This window comes from Somniosus microcephalus, chromosome 26 (genome assembly GCF_052327205.1).
Source record: "Somniosus microcephalus isolate GS21.2 chromosome 26, FLI_Smic_1.0, whole genome shotgun sequence".
NCBI classification, from domain to species: Eukaryota; Metazoa; Chordata; class Chondrichthyes; order Squaliformes; family Somniosidae; genus Somniosus; species Somniosus microcephalus.
The window spans coordinates 5,630,167-5,651,657 of record NC_141012.1 but is presented as its reverse complement, the minus strand read 5'-3'; the positions used below and the strand labels follow the sequence as shown (position 1 = coordinate 5,651,657).

The 21,491-nt window shown below is 47.5% G+C and overlaps 1 long non-coding RNA gene across 1 annotated transcript in view; it reads left to right on the top strand.

Annotated features, from left to right (window-relative positions):
• LOC147100232 (uncharacterized) overlaps positions 1–6,648 on the top strand; it is a 33,004-nt gene extending 26,356 nt beyond the window's left edge. The window contains exon 2 of the long non-coding RNA XR_015073697.1: positions 5,401–6,648. This is a non-coding gene — a long non-coding RNA (uncharacterized LOC147100232). The remainder of the gene's footprint in view (positions 1–5,400) is intronic.
• Positions 6,649–21,491: the final 14,843 nt, after the last annotated feature.

Below are 21,491 nucleotides of genomic sequence, written 5' to 3'. Positions count from 1 at the left end.
AGTAGGCCATTCGGCCCCTCGAGCCTGCTCCACCATTCAATGCGATCATGGCTGATCATCCAAATTCAGTACCCGGTCCCTGCTTTCTCCCCATACCCCTTGATCCCTTTAGCCTTAAGAAATATATCCAACTCCTTCTTGAATATATTTAATGAACTGGCCTCCACCGCCTTCTGTGGTAGAGAGTTCCACAGGTTCACCACTCTCTGGGTGAAGAAATTCCTCCTAATTTCTGTCCTAAATGGCCTACCCTTTATCCTTAGACTGTGTCCCCTGGTTGTGGACTCCCCGACCATTGGGAACATCCTTCCTGCATCTAGCCTGCCCAGTCCTGTCAGAATTTTATAAGATTCAATGAGATCACCTCTTCTAAACTCCAGCGAGTACAAGCCCAATCGACCCAATCTCTCCTCATACGTCATTCCTGCCATCCCAGGTATCAGCCTGGTGAATCTTCACTGAACTCCTTCCATGGTAAGAACATCCTTCCTCAGATAAGGCGACCAAAACTGCACACAATACTCAAGATGTGGTCTCACCAAGGCCCTGTACAACTGCAGCAAGACATCCTTGTTCCTGTACTCAAACCCTCTCGCTACAAAGACCAACATACCATTTGCCTTCTTAACCGCCTGCTGCACCTGCATGCTTACCTTCAGCGACTGGTGCACAAGGACACCCAGGTCTCTTTGCACTTCCCCTTCTCCCAATCTATTGCCATTTAGATAATAATCTGCCTTCCTGTTTTTGCCACCAAAGTGGATAACCTCACATTTATCCACGTTATATTGCATCTGCCATGTTTCTGCCCAATCACCCAACATGTCCAAATCATCCTGGAGTTTCTCGACATCCTCCTCACAGCACACACGCCCACCCAGCTTTGTGTCGTCTGCAAATTTGGCAATATGACATCTAGTTTCCTTGTCTAGATCATTTATATATATTGTGAATAGCTGGGGTCCAAGGACCGATCCCTGCGGTACCCCACTAGTCACTGCCTGCCACTCGGAAAAAGACCCGTTTATTCCAACTCTTTGCTTTCTGTCTGCCAACCAGTTCTCTATCCAAGTCAATACCTTGCCCCCAATCCCATGTGCCTTAACTTTACACGCTAATCTCTTATGCGGGACCTTATCGAAGGCCTTCTGAAAATCCAGATACACCACATCCACTGGTTCTCCCTTATCTATCTTACCAGTTACAGCCTCAAAAAATTCCAGTAGATTAGTCAAGCACGATTTACCTTTTGTGAATCCATGTTGGCTTTGTCCAATCCTGTCACTGTTTTCCAAGTGCTCTGCTATTACTTCTTTTATAATGGACTCTAACATTTTCCCCACTACCGATGTCAGGCTTACCTGTCTGTAATTCCCCGTTTTCTCTCTACCACCTTTTTTGAATAGTGGGGTAACATTAGCTACCCTCCTATCCATGAGTACTGTTCCAGATTCCATCGAATGTTGGAAGATGATCAGCAATGCATCTACTATTTCTAGGGCCACTTCAATTCAATTCAATTCAATTCAATTCGATTCAATTCAATTCAATTTTATTTGTCATATATGCAGCAGACATGTGTACTGCACAATGAAATGTTGATTTTTACGAGTCCTCCCAAGTACTTCCTTAAGTACCCTAGGATGTAGATTATCAGGCCCTGGGGATTTATCGGCCTTCAATCCCATCAATTTCCCTAACACCATTTCCCTACAAATACTGATTTCTTTCAGTTCCTCCCTATGTTCGCCGGCATCTCTGGGAGGTTATTTGTGTCCTCCTTTGTGAAGACAGAACCAAAATATGTATTTAGTTGGTCTGCCATTTCTTTGTTCCCCATTATAAATTCCCCTGATTCTGACTGCAAGGGACCTACGCTTGACTTCACCAATCTTTTTCTCTTCACATATCTATAAAAGCTTTTACAGTCAGTTTTTATGTTCCCTACTAGTTACAGCCTGCCATCCTGAAAAAGACCCATTTATCCCTACTCTTTGTTTTCTGTCTGTTAACCAATTTTCAATCCATGCTAGTATATTACCCCCAATTCCATGTGCCCTAATTTTGTTCACCAACCTCTTGTGTGGGACCTTATTAAAGGCCTTCTGAAAATCCAGATACACCACATCTACCAGTTCCTCTTTGTCTACTCCACTAGTTACATCCTCAAAGAACTCCAATAGGTTTGTCAAACAGGATTTCCCTTTCATAAATCCATGTTGACTCTGCCCAATCTTACTATTAGTTTCTAAGTGCCCAGTTATTGCATCCTTTATAATAGATTCCTGCATTTTCCCAACTACTGATGTGAGGCTAACAAGTCTGTAGTTCCCCGTTTTCTCTCTCCCTCCTTTCTTAAATAGCGGGGTTACATTTGCTTTCCTCCAATCTGCAGGAACCGTTCCAGAATCTATAGAATTTTGGAAGATGACAACCAATGCGTCCACTATCCCAATGGCCACCTCTTTCAAAACCTTAGGATGTAGGTCATCTTGTCCTTGGGATTTATCGACTTTTAGTCCCATAAATTTTGCTAGTACTTTTTTTTTACTAAAAATAATTTCTTTAAGTTCCTCATTCTCGCCACACCCTTGGTTTTCTCGTATTTTTGGGAGGTTTTTTGTGTCTTCCTCTGTGAAGACAGAAACAAAGTATTTATTTCATTTTACTGCCATTTCCTCATTCCCCATTATAAATTCTCCCATCTCTGACTGTAAAGGACCTACATTTACCTTCGCCAGTCTTTTCCTTTTCACATACCTATAGAAGCTTTTACAATCCGTTTTTATATTTTTCGCTAGTTTGTGCTCATAATCCATTTTCCCTTTCTTTATCAATTTCTTGGTCCCCCTTTGCTGATTTCTAAAAAGATCCCAATCCTCAGGCTGACCGCTTTTTCTGGCAACTTTATAAGCTTCCTCCTTTGACTTAATACTAGCTTTAATTTCTTTTGTTAGCCATGGTTGGATCACTTTTTCTTTTGGGTTTTTATGCCCTAGAGGAATATATGTTTGTTGCAAATTATGCATTATTTCCTTGAATGTTAGCCATTGAATGTCCATTAATGTTTCGAATCTATACCTTTCGTTAAAGTCTGTCTGTTCTCTCTTCAGTTACTGTTGGAACCCGCTGTGCATTTCTTGTATTTTCTGCTTTAATTTCAGATTCCAGCGTTTTCCTTTTCCCTTTTTAATTTAAACTGAATGGAGGGGATGGGGTGGGACGTCACATCCCTTCACTTCCTGACCCTGTGATAGCCCCTTCAGTTGGGGTCAGCGATGCCCTCAGCATTAAGCATGCTCCAGGTTTTTCCTGTACCCTTCATATTTCCCTGACATCATCAGGCCAGCCCGCAATGGAAAAAAAATCATTGCTATGTAAATAGAAAGCGTAGATGAAGTGCCTGCTGAATATTTCACTGGCATTGTCCAGCAATTACTGTCGTGACAGTAACAGATGAATATATATTTAATGGGTTAATGTTTCCACTAAAATACAGACTAGGGAATATCGCACAAACACTTTCTCTGCAAATATCACGGGCAGTCATTTCTAGGCTCATATGTACGCCTTATGACTCTATCATTCCTGACTCGTTTCTTAAAGGGACAGTGTCTTTGTGAGAAATGCAATGATGAGAACCAGGACTTGCATTGAGGGCTCTTCTGCCTGCCTCCCCCAGAAAAGTTCAGCAAGCATTTTTTTTTCATGCAGACAGTGCCTCTTTAAAACCTGATGTCAAACTTCCTGACACTGCCCATTAAATGTTTTTGCCAAAACTATGGCAGCCCCTCTTTTCATTTAGCATTTTCCACCACAGAGCTCCTAGGTTGAAAGTATGAGGAGAATGGGAAGGAGTCAGCCCATAATATCAGCCGTGGCTCAGTGGGCAGCACTCGTCACCTCTGAGTCAGAAGGTTGGTGGGTTCATAGTCCCACTCCAGAGACTTGAGCACAAAAATCCAGGCTGACATTCCCGGTGCAGTACTGAGGGAGCGCTGCACTGTCGGAGGGGCAGTACTGAGGGAGCGCCGCACTGTCGGAGGAGCGGTACTGAGGGAGCGCCGCACTGTCGGAGGGGCAGTACTGAGGGAGCACCGCACTGTCGGAGGGGCGGTACTGAGGGAGTGCCGCACTGTCAGAGGGGCAGTACTGAGGGAGCTCCGCACTGTCGGAGGGACAGTGCTGAGGGAGCCCCGCACTGTCAGGGGGCAGTACTGAGGGAGAGCCGCACTGTCGGAGGGGCACTACTGAGGGAGCCCCGCACTGTCAGAGGGGCAGTGCTGAGGGAGCCCCGCACTGTCAGAGGGGCAGTACTGAGGGAGCGCCGCACTGTCGGAGGGGCAGCACTGAGGGAGCGCCACACTGTCGGAGGGGCAGTACTGAGGGAGCCCCGCACTGTCAGGGGGCAGTACTGAGGGAGAGCTGCACTGTTGGAGGGGCAGTACTGAGGGAGCCCCGCACTGTCGGAGGGGCAGTGCTAAGGGAGCCCCGCACTGTCAGAGGGGCAGTACTGAGGGAGCCCCGCACTGTCGGAGGGGCAGTACTGAGGGAGCCCCGCACTGTCGGAGGGGCAGTGCTAAGGGAGCCCCGCACTGTCAGAGGGGCAGTACTGAGGGAGCCCTGCACTGTCGGAGGGGCAGTACTGAGGGAGCCCCGCACTGTCGGAGGGGCAGTACTGAGGGAGCCCCGCACTGTCGGAGGGGGCAGTACTGAGGGAGCCCCGCACTGTCGGAGCCGCCGACTTTCAGAGGAGACCATCAAACCGAGGCCCCGTCTGCCCACTCAGGTGGGTGTAAAAAGATCCCAAGGCCCTATTTCGAAGAAGAGCAGGAGAGTTCCCTAGTGTTCTGGCCAATGCTTAGCTCGCAAACAACTGGTCATTACCATATTGCTGTTTGTGTGCAAATTGGCTGCTGCGTTCCTCTACATTACAACAGTGACTACACTTCATTGGCTGCAAAGTGCTTTGGGACATCTTGAGGCACTATATGCAAGTCTTTATTTTATATAATATCATTACTAGAGCACACCATTAAGAAAAAGGGAGTAAATGAACTTCACAATAACATTGAGTTTGTATCCCTTCATATTCGGGGCTTAGGACTGGAACCTAACTCTGAGCCACCCTGCTGGACAAGGATGTGATCAGTGTGTGCCAAGGGAGGGACGGCAATTCGCAACATTAGTCACATGCGTGGGGGTCACAATGACACCAGTAACCTAGAGACAATGGGAGAGATGCCAGTGTTGCTTGGATACAGTGAAGGATGCTGAGAGCTATTCTGTCGCTGCATCTTAATGGGTTTAGAATGCCGATGTGAATCAAATGCAGTATTAAGCATGGCTTTATTGCCGTGGCAATATTTTTATATCATAACACTTTGTAATCTCCTCCAGCCCGATGTAGAATTCGCAAAATTGAACATTGTCCTATAAGGGTCTATTGGCAGAAAAGGCCTTAATTTTAAAAGACTGTTTTAAAAGAAGCCCAGAAAAAGGGGCACACAAAATGGCCGCCAGACCCCGTGACCAGCTTTTTGGGACATTTTAAAATGGTTCCTGCAGTCCCCAGGCAGCTTTTGTGGATTCAGCCCACAGTAAGTTCTGGAAGGCAGTTTTGGAGTAAACGAAACCAGACAGAGCCCCATACATATAGATTGGATGCAGATCCGATCAGATCGGCCTGTAGATAAAGGCCATCTAAATGTTTACCCAGACAAAGGGGAACAGATTCAAGTTCAAAGGGGGACATTAAAGACAATACAAGGTCATTCCAGGCCAGAGATGGCAGTTACCGGCCATCCCGAAGATACTTTAAAAACAAAGACAACCCCGCTGTGCTACAAACCCGCCAAAAATTAAACAAAGACTAACCTTGATTTGGCGGGAGATAAGGGCCTCCATGGAAAAGTATAACTGGAGACCTGGGGAGTCATCTTTAAGCGGCGGAGTTGGGAGACAGCTTCATCAGGTAGCCATTGAGGAGCATCAGCTTCATTGGTGCAGAGTTCGAGTGGAGACGACTGAGGAGAGGATCGGGTTTGGAGGATCGAGATTCGAGTTTGGAGAGAAGCTCGAGAGGGAGAGAGAGGTTCGAGAGGGGAGATCAAGTCAGCATCCAGCCCCGGGGTAACTGTCGGGAGATCATCGACCAACCCCGGGACGTTGACAAGACGAGAAGAAACCCATGTGATAATGGTAAAACAAATGGCCTCTCTCCACACCGATGTCCAGGCCTGCTAACATCCAGCCTGTCCGAGTCCATTACCTCGAGGGAGGAAAGAGTGTGTCGCAGCCCGCTGCGTTCCGCTGACCACGTGGAGACAGGACGCCTGAGAGGACCAAAACGCAGACTTTAAAACCTCTGTTTTCTAACTGGGATTGGTGAGCATGTATCTGGCTCCTCATAATCTAATCTAGCTAGGCTAAGGGGGTGGGCATTTTAGGGGATGATTAACAATGAGTTGTTGTCCCTCGATGTTCTGTGTGCTTCCCTATTTCATGATGAACCTTGTAAAGCGTAATATGCCTGTAGATATATTGGTTAGTACTGTATTATGATTTGTTTTTCCCTCCCATGTACCTTATTTTGGCTTACATTTAATTTTTCCTTTATGTAATAAAATTTCATTTCGTTTCATTAAACTTGGTCTATAGAGGATTCTCTGCATTGTAGTTCCTGCCTCAAAGTCCAGTGTATAGAACCTAAGGGGTGAGTGGGTCGAACCACTCGGTGAATTACTGTGCAAGAGAGAAAGAGGCCTCTGCGATCAAAAACCCCTTACACCTACAACCCCCCGAGACCTCTGTGTTCCTCCAATTCTGGCCTCTTGCGCATCCCCGATTAATCGCTCCACCATTGCCGGCCGTGCCTTCAGCTGCCTGGGCCCCAAGCTCTGGAATTCCCTCCCTAAACCTCTCTGCCTCTCTCTCCTCCTTTAAGATGCTCCTTAAAACCAGCCTCATTGACCAAGCTTTTGGTCACCTGTCCTAATGTCTCCTTCTGTGGCTCGGTGTCAAACATTGTTTGATAATCGCTCCTGTGAAGCGCCTTGGGGTTTTTTAACCACATTAACGGCGCTATATAAATGCAAGTTGCTGTTTGTTGCAAGCCTAAGTTTATACCAGAGTCACTCGTCTCTAATACCTCATCAACACTACAAGAAACTGCGGGGTAGAGTTCCCAGAACTCTAAGAGATTCTCCCACTTGTTGGCACAATAGTTTCACCAAGAGTTAGGCTGGGGGGGTGGGGTGGGGGGTGGCAGGGGGAATGACCAGGATGGTAAAAGAACACGGGCACTACCACTGCACCATCCTGACTGCAACTGGGCCACTTTTCATTGGGCCTACCTGGCATAATAAAATCACAATCCCTGCACTTATAAAACCCATTTGGGGTTAAATGGGTCTGTGGGGGCTCCGGTTTTTCAGGAGCGAAGGGGCCCCCGAAGGCCCCAAAAGGTAATAAGGCCCCAAGGCACCAGCAGCGGCCCGAACTTCCAACACTTGCCCGTGTGGCCTCCTGCCGCAGCACCACCTTCAGTCTAATGAGGTCCGAGGCCCAATATCCAAGGCTCACCATTTGTGCAGAGGCTAATTACCCTATCAGGAGAAGGACACCCAAAAGTTGGACCCTCCCGAATTTCTCCCCACATCAAAACGTCGCAAAGCGCTTCATATAATTAATTACTAATTGGAGAGCTCTTTCAAAGAGCCGGTACTGGCACGATGGGCTGAATGGCCTCCTCCTGTGCTGTGTGATTCTATAATCGTTCTTGTTTTGTGGTATTGGTGGAAGGAGGAATGTTGGCCACGGCTCAGGAGAACTCCCTGCTCTTCTTCAAGTGATGCCAAGTGATCTTAAATGTCCAACTGAGCCATTGGAACATCGGGAGGAATGCGCGTCCTCCGGCTATGGTTCTAAAAAAAAACGGAGGCAAGAAAACTTGGTGTATGCAAAGTTTTAAAACATTTAAAAAAAGAAAAGTGTGTTTATTTAATATGCAATGCAACCAGATCCTTTGTGAGCAGTTTGAAGCTGCTTCCAACCATCGCAGGGATACAAACCGGATTAACATTGGAAGGAAGTTCAGCGTCTCCACAATTCGACTTGAATTTCAAACATGAACTATTGGAATTTTTCCAGAGGTCGTATGAGGAGAGGTCCTTAGACTTCTCTTCCCAAAGATTCAAGATTTAAAAAAAAGAGTTGAATTATTTTTTTTGACTGCTGTGGTGTAAGGGGTTAAATTTATTCTTCTCCTTCTCAGTACTGGACTTGCTTTGGCCAACGCACACAGATATTTGTGGTGAGTTCTTCAAGTTTCCCCTTCCCTTAAATGAGAGCTACTTACCTTTATCGAAAGAAATGAAAAGTATGATGAAAATACCACAAGCAAGTAAGACTCTGGCAAACGCAACACCACAGCAGAAAAAAAGAAATGAATTGGGAAGAGGGGAAGATCTAATAAAAACCACATAAAGGAAGTTAAAGGGAATGTCCAATCCAAACTCTTTCTCCCTCGTCTGCGCTGAGCGCGCCCAGAGCTTGGTACACGGAGGATATACTGAGGATTATTCAAACCACATCATAAGTGGTTAATTTTTCACAAACCAACATTCCCAATTTGGTTTAAACCGCACTATCACACCACAGGCGCATTCTTTTTATCAATGGATTTTAAATCGTCGTTTTATTTTAAAAAGGAAAAATAAAACAAGGGCTTATTTATCTGGAGCTGATTAGTGTTGGCGGGAGTTCATCCTGCTGTGGAAATCATTGTGACTTACTCATTGGCCGAGCATTGCACTTATTCGATTTATTGGCCACTGCATCCGGTGTGTCATCGCTTTAAAAACACTCTTGTGTAAAGAGTAAACCGTGTCCTCGACTCACCTGTGTGGATAACCTGCATCAATCCTGGGACCTTGTTCAAGGTTATTTAATAGTATATTTTAATGACATAACCCATCAAAATACACCAATAAGCCAAGCAAAATACGCCAGCAGATTCATCAATGAACTCCAGGTAACTCAACAAAGTAGAACAGACCAAACGAAAGCAATCAGAATCCACCAGCAAAACCCTACTATACAACAACAACTTGCATTTATACAGTGCCTTTATTAACGTAGCAAAACGTCCCAAGGCGCTGCACAGGAGCGATTATCAAAACATTTTTTGATGTTGAGCCACATAAGGAAATATTAGGACGTGTGACGAAAAGCTTGGTCAAAGAGTTAGGTCTTAAGGAGCGTCTTAAAGAAGGAGAGAGAGGTTGAGAGGCAGAGAGGTTTAGGGAGGGAATCGCAGAGCTTGGGGCCCAGGCAGCTGAAGGCACGGCCGCCAATGGTGGAGCAAGTAAAATCAGGGATGTTCAAGAGGCCAGAATTGGAGGAGCGCAGAGATCTTGAAGGCTTGTAGGGCTGGAGGACATTACAGCGGTAGGGAGGGGTGAGGCAGGGACGGAGTCGGGCGATGTTACGGAAGTTGAAGTCGGCGGTCTTAGTGATGGAGCGGATGTGTGGTCAGTGGCTCGGGAACAGAATTTGTGACGGGGACTGAAGACAATGGCTTTGGTCTTTCCAATATATAGTTGGAGGAAATTTCTGCTGATCCAGTACTGGTTGTCAGACAAACAGTGTGACAAATTAGAGACCGTGGAGGGGTCGAGAGAAGAGATTGTGCTGGGTGTCGTCAGCGTACATGTGGAAACTGACGCTGTGTTTTCAGATGATGTCACCAAGGGGCAACATGTAGATGAGAAATAGGAGGGGGCCAAGGATAGATCCTTGGGGGACACCAGAGGTAACAATGCAGGAGCGGGAAGAGTTACCAAAATGCACAAACAAACCAACCGAATTATACCATCAAATACAATAAATCACCAAAGCACCCAGGGAAGTTCACCAAAATAAACCAGCAAACTGATCAAAATACAACTGTGCTCGTTAAATTATATCACAGCAAACCTGCAGAAAGATATCAGGAAACCTAACAAAACATGCAAGGAAAGCCAGAAAAATACGATAGCAAAATACTGCGGAGGCTGGAAATCTGAAATAACAACAGAAAAAGCTGGAAAAACTCAGCAGGCAACATCCGTGGAGAGAGAAACAGAGTCAACGTTTCAGTCCTGATGAAGGGTTTCGACCTGAAACGTTAACTCTGTTTCTCTCTCCACGGATGTTGCCTGGCCTGCTGAGTTTTTCCAGCTTTTTCTGTTGTTAAGCCAGAAAAATACACCAGTGAACGCACCAAAGTTCACCAGACAAACCACCAATCGGCACCAGCAAGCCAGCCCACATACAGCCGTTAAATAAACCAGGAAGCTGTACAGAATAGACAAAGAAAGACTTGCATTTCTATAGCGCCTTTCATGACCTCAGGACGTCCCAAAGCGCTTCACAGCCAATGAAGTACTTTTTGAAGTGTAGTCGCTGTTGTAATGTAGGAAATGGGGCAGCCAATTTGCGCACAGCAAGCTCCCACAAACAGCAATATGATAATGACCAGATAATCTGTGATGTTGGTTGAAGGATAAATATTGGCCAGGACACTGGGGAGACACAGGAAAAAACACCAAAATACATTGAGTGAAACCCCAAAATACACTGGAAAAAATGCCAAAAAACACTGGAAACAACACTAAAATACACTGGGGAAAAAACCCACCAAAATACACGGAAAAACACTGGAAAAGAACACTGGGAGAAACACCAAAATACACTGGAAAAACACTGGAAAAATACACTGGAAAAAACATTGGAAAAGAACACTGGGAGAAATACCAAAATACAATAAAATACACTGGACAAAAACACCAAAATACACTGAAAAAAAACACTAAAATACACTGGAAAAAACACCAAAATACACTGGAAAAAATAATAAAATACACTGAAAAAACACTAAAATACACTGGAAAAACACTGGAAAAATACACTGGGAGAAATACCAAAATACAATAAAATACACTGGACAAAAACACCAAAATACACTGGAAAAAACACCAAAATAGACTGGAAAAAACACCAAAATACACTGGAAAAACACACCGGAAAAAACACCAAAATAGACTGGAAAAAACACCAAAATACACTGGAAAAACACTGGAAAAATACACCGGAAAAAACACCAAAATACACTGGAAAAACACTGGAAAAATACACCGGAAAAAACACAGGAAAAAACACTGGAAAAAACACTGGAAAAGAACACTGGGAGTAACACCAAAATACACTGGAAAAACACTAAAATACACTGGGAAAAAAATTAAAAACACTGGAAAAACACCAAAATATACTGGAAAAAACACCAAAATATACTGGAAAAATACACAGGAAAAAACACTGGAAAAAACACTGGAAAAGAACACTGGGAGAAACACCAAAATACACAGGAAAAAACACTAAAATACACTGGAGAAAATACTAAAATACAGTGGAAAAAACACTGGAAAAATACTGGGAAAACACTGGAAAATACACTGCAGGAACACTGGAAAAGAACACTGGAAAAACACCAAAATACACTGGAAAAAACACTTAAATTCACTGGAAAAAATACTGGAAAAATACACTGCAAAAACACTGGAAAAGAACACTGGAAAAATAACAAAATACACAGGAAAATCACCAAAATTCACCGGAAGAAACACTGGAAAAACCACCAAAATGCATTGGAAAAACACTGGAAAAACACACTGCAGAAACACTGGAAAAGAACACTGGAAAAACACCAAAACACACTGGAAAGACACCAAAACGCACTGGACAAAACACCAAAATGCACTCGAAAAACACTGGAAATAATACTGAAATACACTGGAATAACACTGAAATAAACTGGAAAATATACTGAAATACACTGGAATAACACTGAAATACACTGGAAAAAACACCAAAACACACTGGGAGAAACTCTAAAATGCACTGGGAAAAACACTGGAAAAAAACACTGGAAAAACACTAAAATACACTGGAAAAAACACCAAAATACACTGGAAAAAACACCAAAATGCACTGGAAAAAACACCAAAATACACTGGAAAAAACACAGGAAAAATACACTGCAGAAACACTGCAAAAGAACGCTGGAAAAACACCAAAACACACTGTACAAAACACCAAAATGCACTGGAAAAAACACTGGAAATAATACTGAAATACACTGGAATAGCAGTGAAATACACTGTAAAATATACTGAAATACACTGAAAAAACCACCAAAACACACTGGAAAAAACACTGGAAAAATACACTGGAAAAGCACCAAAATACACTGGGAAAAACACTGGACAAACACTGGGGGGCAAAACAAAGTACACTGGAAAAAACACCAAAATACAGTGGGAAAAACACTGGAAAAATACACTAGAAAAGAACACTAGAAAAACACTGAAATACACTGGAAAAACATTAAACTACACTGGGAAAAACATTGGAAAAATACACTGGAAAAACACTGGAAAAGAACACTGGAAAAGCACCTGAATACACTGGGAGAAACATCAAAATACACTGGAAAAAAAACCAAAACACACTGGGGAAAAAATTCACTGGGAAAATCACCAAAATACACTGGAAAAACACTGGAAAAATACACTGGAAAAAACACTGGAAAATACACTGGAAAAACACCTGAATACACTGGAAAAAACACCAAAATACACTGGAAAAAACACCAAAATGCACTGGAAAAAACACCAAAATATACTGGGAAAACACTCCAGGACTTGAGCATGGAACTGCACTGTCGGGGATGCCGTCTTTCAGATGAAGCTTTAAACTCAGGCCTGCTCTCTCAGGTGGATGTTAAAGATCCCACGGCTCTATTGGAAGAAGAGCAGGGGCATTCTCCTCGTTGTCCTGGGCCAATATTTATCCCTCAACCAACATTAGTAAAAACAGATTATCAGGTCATTTATCACATTGCAGTTTGTGGGATCTTGCTGTGTACAAATTGGCTGCCACGTTTCTTACATTACAACAGTGACTACACTTCAAAAGTATTTCATTGGTTGTAAAGCGCTTTGGGATGTCCTGAGGGAGTGCGGCACTAAATCAATCTCGGCTGTGATGGATCGCAGAGTTAGACTTTAGCATGACTCAGAAGGTTAGGGGAAAACTGGAGGAGAAAATATATATTTATTACAGAAAGGAATGGGCATGGCTACTGGCTGAACTCTTTCAATAAAACTTAATTTCCTGGGCAATGCTACAAAGCAGGTACTGATTGACACAGCTAATCTCAAACTCACTGCTTTCTGTCTGAATGAATGAATTATTCTGCGGCAAAATGCTCCACTTATGAATTTCTACAGATGATGTTTGAAAGGACCTACCTAAACCAGTTGTGTACTGTTGAAGGGTCAAAGGCCTAGAAATTCAGTTGGGCGCGGCAGCCGTTAGCGCCTTAGGAGGAGTAGATTTCGAGCGCTAGGCGCTTAGTGGCCGGGCGCAGCGCGATCTGCGCCTCGCCCCAACTTCAGTACACATTTAGCGCCGGCGCAAAGTCTTAGCACGCGCCCTGCTGTGCGCGCACATCATGACGTCATTTGCTAGTGCAACGCCTTTTGTGCGCCCCGAACCGGAACTTCACTCGCGCCGGCCCATTGTGCGCCGGGCGGCCCGAGCGACTGTGAAGTGGAACGGTACACAGCCCAGCCGGGCCGCGGGGAGCGCAAATTAAAGGGCACTTACCCAGCAGTATAAAGGCCAGCCATTTTGCAGCATTCACTCTTGTGCAACGGTTTTTTGGACAGAGACCAAGGAGGAGAGTTTACTGGTTTGGGCCAACACTTGGACAGGTATTTTTGGCTCAGGCCAGAGCTTACCAATTATCTTTGCCTTCATTCAGAGCTCAGTGTTTGCCAGCATATAATGGGGGCTGCATTGGGTGGCAACGCTGAATTTCAGCCTTATGCCAGAAGGGCTTACAGACGCCGTGAGAGAGTGGCAGCCCTGGCTAGACGCAGAGGGGGCAACAGGCGTCGCCAACTGAGGCCTTACCCACGCAGGGTATACCGCCAGCAGACCTCCTATCTGACCATGTCTGCCGCGATGTGTGTTAGGAGGCTGCGATTCCGAAGGGAGGTGGTTGCAGACATCTGCCGGCTGCTTCAGAGAGATCTGCAGCCACAGCTGATGCGCAGGACGTTTCTGTCGGTGGCAGTGAAGGTGACTCTCAACTTCTATGCCTCCGGCTCCTTCCAATCCGCTACTGGGGACATCGCTAACATCTCCCAGTTCGCCGTGCATTGCTGCATCCGCCAGGTGACCGAAGCCCTTTTCAGAAGGAGACATCAATTCACCTCCTTCCCCATGACCCTGGACAAGCAGCAGCAGCTTGCAGTGGGGTTTGCAAGAATAGCGGGCTTCCCCATGGTGCAGGGCGCCATTGACTGCACGCATGTGGCTTTGCGGGCACCTCTTGAGCATGCCGAGGATTACCGCAACCGGAAGGGCTACCATTCCCTCAATGTACAGCTGGTGTGTGACCACAAGCAGCGCATCCTAGCTGTCAATGCCCGCTTTCCAGGCAGCAGCCACGATGCCTTTATCCTGCGACAGACAACTGTGGCTGACATGTTCCAGGCACAGCCTCCCCCAAGAGGATGGTTTATCAGGGACAAAGGCTATCCTTTGTGTACCTGGCTCATGACCCCGCTCCGCGCGCCCACGACCCCTGCTGAAGAGGCATACAACGAGAGCCATCAAGCGACGAGGAACCTCATAGAACAAACAATCGGCGTGCTCAAGCAACGGTTCCGCTGTCTCGATCGCTCCGGGGGAGCCCTCCAGTATTCGCAGGATCGAGTCTCCCAATTCGTCGTCGTTTGCTGCATGCTGCACAACCTGGCTATCCGCAGGACTCAGGCACTGCCACCTCACGTTGGACCACCACCTCAGGAGGAGGAGCAGGAGGAGCATGAGGACGACGAGGACGAGGAGTACCAGCCCAGGAGGGACGCACAAGGTCCAAGGGCCGCCCGTCGGCGGCTTATTGAACGTCACTTCTAGGCCCCCTGTCAGGGAATGGCTTGTGCCAATGATAGAACATGATTGCAGCCGCTCCGCAAGCCCTCAGCCGGTTAAGGCAACAAACACTTCAAAGATCAAACATGGACAATGTGAATAAATAAAATGCTTTATTGTACAAACTCTGGGCCCTTCCCACATGAAAACCAAAAACAGACGAAACCCCCAAAAAACACTCAAACACATTACTCGCTCCCACAACCTGGAGAGGATTAACAAAATAGGGCAACTAAAATGGCCGTCATTCTCGGCCTTCGTCCAAAACAAACATCACATCATCGGCCTTCAAAAAACAAACATCCAATTCTCGGCCTCAAGAAACAAACACAAATGGCCACACATTCGACTATTTGGCCCGCTAGGGCGATGCCTTGGCCATCTTTGGGTGGCCCCTGCCCGCCCTGCTGCTCCGCCTCAAAGTAAGGCCATTGGCTGCTGCAAGGCTGGGGGCAGGCTCCTGAGGGGCACATGTCGTGACGGCAGGTGCCCTTGGGGGTCGGCCTAGTCGAGGTCTGGCCGTCGAGCGGGCGGCTGTTGATTGCTGCAGCTGTGGCTGGCCAGCATCAGTCACTGCAGCAGCTCCTGGCAGCTCCACTGGGGGGACTGGCAGTGGCGGCTGGAGGAATGGCGGCAAGCTGGCGGATGGCAGGCGCTCGCTGGTCGCCTGAGACACTGGCACTCGCCCGGGCCAGCACTGCAGCATGCGCACCAATCTGCCAAGGGACAGACCGCTGTGCTGCTGCAGCGCGCCGGGTGCCCTGGCGATGCCTGGCTGACACAGCGAGTGTGGCAGCAGTGAGTGCCCGTGTTGACCTGTTCACTGACCGCATCAGAGCAGCCAGTGACTGGACGGCACCACTGATCACCTGGCCAGTCGCTGACAGAGCTGCCCCGAATTCCGCCCGACTCGCTGCCTGATCTGCCCGGTATTCCGCCCGACTGGTGGCCTCTGAGGGCCCGAACTCGGCCACACTCCGAGAGAGGGAATCGATGGACTCAGGCAACCGTGCCACTGCCGCCATGAGCTCCGTGTGCCGGCGCTCCGAGTCCGCGGACAAGTCTTCGAGGCATTCCATCTCCTCGGCGAAGAGCATCTCCTGACTGGAGGCCGGACTCTCCCTCTGGGGAGAAGGCCGCCGAGCTGGCCGACCCTTCCTGCGTTGCTGGAGGCCGCTGGGCCCAGCAATTGGACTCCCCTCCGACGCATCCCCCCTCTGGGGAGAAGGCCGCCGAGCTTCCACCCCCCTCCCGCCTTTCTGCAGCTCGCAGGTCCCAGGAGCTCCCCTCCCCTTCGACACTTCCGCCATGCTGCCCTCCAGGGAAGACGTGTCCCCTACATTGGCCTGGGTGGCCGTGGCTGAGGGTTCCCCTGATGGGCCGCCTTCCTCTTGCTCCTCCTCCTGCTCCTCTTCGGAGGGTCTGTCACTGGCAAGTTCAGGGACCTCCTCTTGACCATCTGAAAGCAGGAAGGCACAAGAGTAGCTTTAGAGTGAGGAGAGGGCGTCAGTGCGGGATGCATGAGTGGTGGCATTCAGCGCATTGGTCGGACAGTGGCAAAGGATGTAGATCTGATGCGCAAGTGGGACGAGAGAGGTGCAAAAGGTGATGTCCTTACCATTGGTGCCCAGAACAGGGTCGGCATCTCCACATGCAACGGGCCCAATCACCCGGCCACCCATGAGGCGCTCCACGCGATGTTGCAGGTCGGTGAGTGGCTGGATATGGGGTCGGCCTCCCCCGGTCGCAGTCCGGCTCTTGCGATTATTCGCCAGCTTGGCCTGCAAGAGAAAGGACGGCCTCTAAGTACAGTGTGTCACCGTGATCTTGTGTGCACTGCCTCCCATGGTGGAATAGCCTGGCCAGTGTGTCGCCATGATCTGGTGTGCACTGCCTCCCATGGTGGAATAGCCTGGCCAGTGTGTTGCCATGATCTGGTGTGCAATGCCTCCCATGGTGGAATAGCTTGGCCAGTGTGTTAAGTGCAGAATGTGCAATTGATGCTCATGCCTGTCCCATAGCTGCTGGATGAAGGCTGGCCATTAGAGCTTTCAGGTCCCTTTGCCCATAATGTGAGGTGCACATGCAAGGATGAGGAGGTCACTGGAAAGGGTACTCACCCTGACAATGCGTGTGAGGTCATTTAACTTTTTGCGGCATTGGGCACCGGTCCTGGGGACGTCGCTGTTGGCTGACAGCTTGCTGGCGACATGCCTCCAGGCTCTCCTGTAGACGCGGACCGTCGCCTTCTTGCCATTGTCCGGGTACAAAACATGGCGCCTCTTCTCCACAGCAGCAATCAGCACACTCAGATCATGCTCTGAGAAGCGCTGCGCACGTTCACGGGCCTTCTCCATGTCTTCAGGCGCTATTTGGGTCCAGCAGCAGTGTTCAGGCCTAGCTGGAGGGCTCCACTATCCAGGGCGTGGCAGCAGACACAGTCGACCCTTCCCCCTTAAGAGCTAGCCGGCGCCAGGGTGTCTGCTGTCAATCACGAGATGGCCGCACCTGCGCTGCGCCCGGCCTTGGCGCTATCGATCACCATCTCCGGCTTAGCGCCCAAAGAGAGGCGTCCAGCAGCAGTTTTAGCGCTCGCCCGAACTCCTAGGGCGAAGCTAATGAATATCGGAGGAGTGGCATCGATTTGGCGGCGGCCACAAACTTAGCGGACGCCCCACTTTAGCGCCCCAAAAGTGGCGTCAATGAATTTCTAGGCCAAAGGCTCTGGGACTGGATATCATCAGTGTAACGCTAAACTCAGGTTTTAAATCTCCAATTCTGGCCTCTTGCGCATCCCCGATTTTCATCGCTCCACCATTGGCGGCCGTGCCTTCAGCTGCCTGGGCCCCAAGCTCTGGAATTTCGTCCCTAAACCTCTCCGCCTCGCTACCTCTCTCTCCTTCAACTTTGTTCAGATCACAAGCCCTCAGTTCTCACAACCTTCACTTTTTTTTGGTGTCAGCTGTGGCTCAGTGGGTAGCACCCTCGCCTCGGGAGTCCAGGGAACGTTGTGTGGGCTCCCACTCCTCAGCTCAGCCGTGATGCCTTCCTTGGTCAAATAGCCTTCTGACTTGACACCCAGGAAAGGACACCCAGGTCGAAACACCTGCTGACAGCCAGGGTCTGAAATTCCGGGGACTGGGGAGGGTTTGGAAATGCGATGCAACCCTGGTGGGGCTCTTGAAACCCATCCCCATTGCATTCTTTAAGGATGAGTCGGGGTGGGGGGGCAGTGAGTGGGGGCATTCCTGGGCTACCCTGTGATTCCTGCCCAGCTTGTCCCTGTTGGGCCTTGCGAATTCCACACCTGCAGAGAGTGGAACGATAGCTCCCTGGACTCCAAGGGGTTAAGTTACGAGGAGCGATTACACAAACTAGGGATGTATTACCTGGAATTTAGAAAGTTAAGGGGTGACCTGCTCGAAATTTTCAAGCTATTAAGAGGAACTGATAGGAGTAGATAGAGAGAAACTATTCCTGCTGGTTGGAGATTCTAGGACTAGGGGGCAGAGTCTAAAAATTAGAGCCAGACCTTTCAGGAGTGAAATTAGGAAACACTTCTACACAGAAAGGGTGGTAGAAATTTGGAATTCTCTTCTGCATCAATTGTTAGTTTTAAATCAGAGATTGATAACTTTTTGTTAACCAAAGATATTAAGGGATATGGGGCAAAGGCGGGTATATGGAGTTAGGTCACAGATCAGCCACGATCTCATTGAATGGCAGAACAGGCTCGAGGGGCTCAATGGCCTCCTCCTGTTCCTATATTCCCTGAAGACCTAGTGACACGTGGGACCAACGTTAATCAATCCCAGAGGGACCGGTTCCCCTTAGATTGCAGCCCCTATTACGATACGGGAAGTGTGACAAATGCATCTCTAAACTTTTATATATAGATGAAGGAATTAGGAAATATATAAGTCAACATAATGACATGCAAAAAATGCTGACATTTCAGTTTTTAAGTAAAATCCATATATTTACAGGAACCTAACAACAGGAGGAATGTTTTTTCTTAACAGCATCCCAGGCCCAAGGCCTGAGGCATTATACGTCTGGACTTGTTCTTGATTTGAAGCAAATCTTTTAAAAGCTGTCAGTTTTGGTGAATAAAGCCCTAGCTTTGAATTATGAAGTCGACAGTCAGTCCAGCCAGCTCTCGTTGCCAGTGAGAGCATGCCTGCTGTTTCCAGGGACTCTCACACTCCAATTCTCAAATAGTTTCCCACTGGATCAGGTATTGTACCAGTCCTGGATTTCGTAGAATTACATCGCATTTACAGCACAGAAACAGGCCATTCGGCCCAACTGGTCCGTGCCGGTGTTTATGCTCCACATGAGCCTCCTCCCACCCCTCTTCATCTCACCCTATCAGCATATCCTTCGATTCCTTTCGCCCTCATGTGCTTATCCAGCTTCCCCTTAAAATGCATCTGTGCTATTCACCTCAACCACTCCCTGTGGTAGCGAGTTCCCCATTCTAACCACTCTCTGGGTAAAGAAGTTTCTCCTGAGTTCCCTATTGGATTTATCAGTGACTATCTTATATTAATGGCCCCTAGTTCTGGTCTCCCCCACAACATTGAAACATCTTCGCTCCGTCGACCCTATCGAACCCCTTCATAATTGGAAAGACCTCCATCAGGTCACCCCTTAGCCAAAAGAGCCCCAGCCTGTTCAGTCTTTCCTGATGCTATCGTTATAACCTCTCAGTTCTGGAATCATCCTTGTAAATCTTGTTTTGCACCTTCTCCAGTACCTCTCTATCCTTTTTATAACACGGAGTCCAGAACTGTGCCCAGTACTCCAAGTGTGGTCTAACCAAGGTTCTCTACAAGTTTAACATAACTTCTTTGCTTTTCAATTCTATCCCTCTCGAAATTAACCCCAGTGCTTGTTTTTTTAATGGCCTTATGAAACAGCGTCGCTACTTTTAGTGATTTGTGTATCTAGATCCCTTTGCTCCTCTACCCCATTTAGACTCTTCCAAGAAGTATGTGGCCTCCTTATTGTTCCTACCAAAATGCACCACCTCACACTTATCTACATTGAAATATATATATATGCATGAGCCCTACCTTCAGCTCCCTATTTGAAATATTTCCCCTCTCTTCTCAGCACCCATGAACTCACCCATGTCAGGAACCACATTTAATGAAAAAGAATCCCCTTTCGAGTTTTCTCCCCTCTTCCCTTGACCTATGATTCTGTTGGTCCTCCGGTACATAAGAACATAAGAATCAGGAGCAGGAGTCGGCCATTCGGCCCCTCGAGCCTGTTCCGCCATTCAATAAGGTCATGGCTGATCATCCAAATTCAGTACTCTGGCCCTGCTTTCTCCCCATATCCCTTGATCCCTTTAGCCTTAAGAAATATATCTAACTCCTTCTTGAATATATTTAATAAATTGGCCTCAACTGCCTTTTGTGGTAGAGAATTCCACAGGTTCACCACTCTCTGGGTGAAGAAATTTCTTCTCATCTCTGTCCTAAATGGCTTACCCCTTATCCTTAGACTGTGACCCCTGGTTCTGGACTCCCCCGCCATCGGGAACATCCTTCCTGCGTCTAGTCTGTCTAGTCCTGTTAGAATTTTATAAGTTTCAATGAGATCCCCTCTCATTCTTCTAAACTCCAGCGAGTACAAGCCCAATCAACCCAATCTCTCCTCATACGCCATTCCTGCCATCCCAGGTATCAGCCTGGTGAATCTTCGCTGCACTCCCTCGATTCCCTTAGTGTCCAAAAAGCTATCGACCGCTGCCTTGAATATTACCTCAGGTGGCAATTCTTCTTTCAGCTGGTGAGTACTGGTGGGCTCGTCGACTGCAGGCAGCATCGCAACCAAGCTTTGTGCTCCCCTCAAGTGACATTGTTGGGAGGCACAGCATTAGCAAAGGACGGCAGCAGGGCGGGCTCGGCCGGCTGTGCCCGAAATTAGATTCTCGCCATTTGCTGCTCAGGTATTATAACATCTGTAGTCTTGGGCGACGAGGGGAAGAAAATTATACAAAGGCTCCGGTCTCGGTTGCCTCAAGGCAATAAAGGAGAGAAATATTTCCACATTTGCGAAACTCAGCTTGGAAACATTGTTCCCCTCACTGTGATGTGCCAACTCATTATATAATCACTGCCAAAGAATGCCCGAAATCACTTTGATCTGGTTTTAATTTTATTTGTTATCAGCAAAAGATCTGTCATGGATGGAAGTCTACCAACAAATGCCACAGAAATGCGTGTTGCGGCTCTCACTGCATCCTGTGATTCACTGCGGTGTCGAGGTGAGTCATTGGCCTGCTGCTGAAACCCTTATCCTGACTCAACTATTCCAACTCTCTCATCTTCCGTCCTCCGTAAACTTGAGCTCATCCAAAACTCTGCTGCCCCGTGTCCTCACTCGCACCAAGTCCCGTTCACCCGTCACTTTGTGGTTGAGTCCCTTGACTG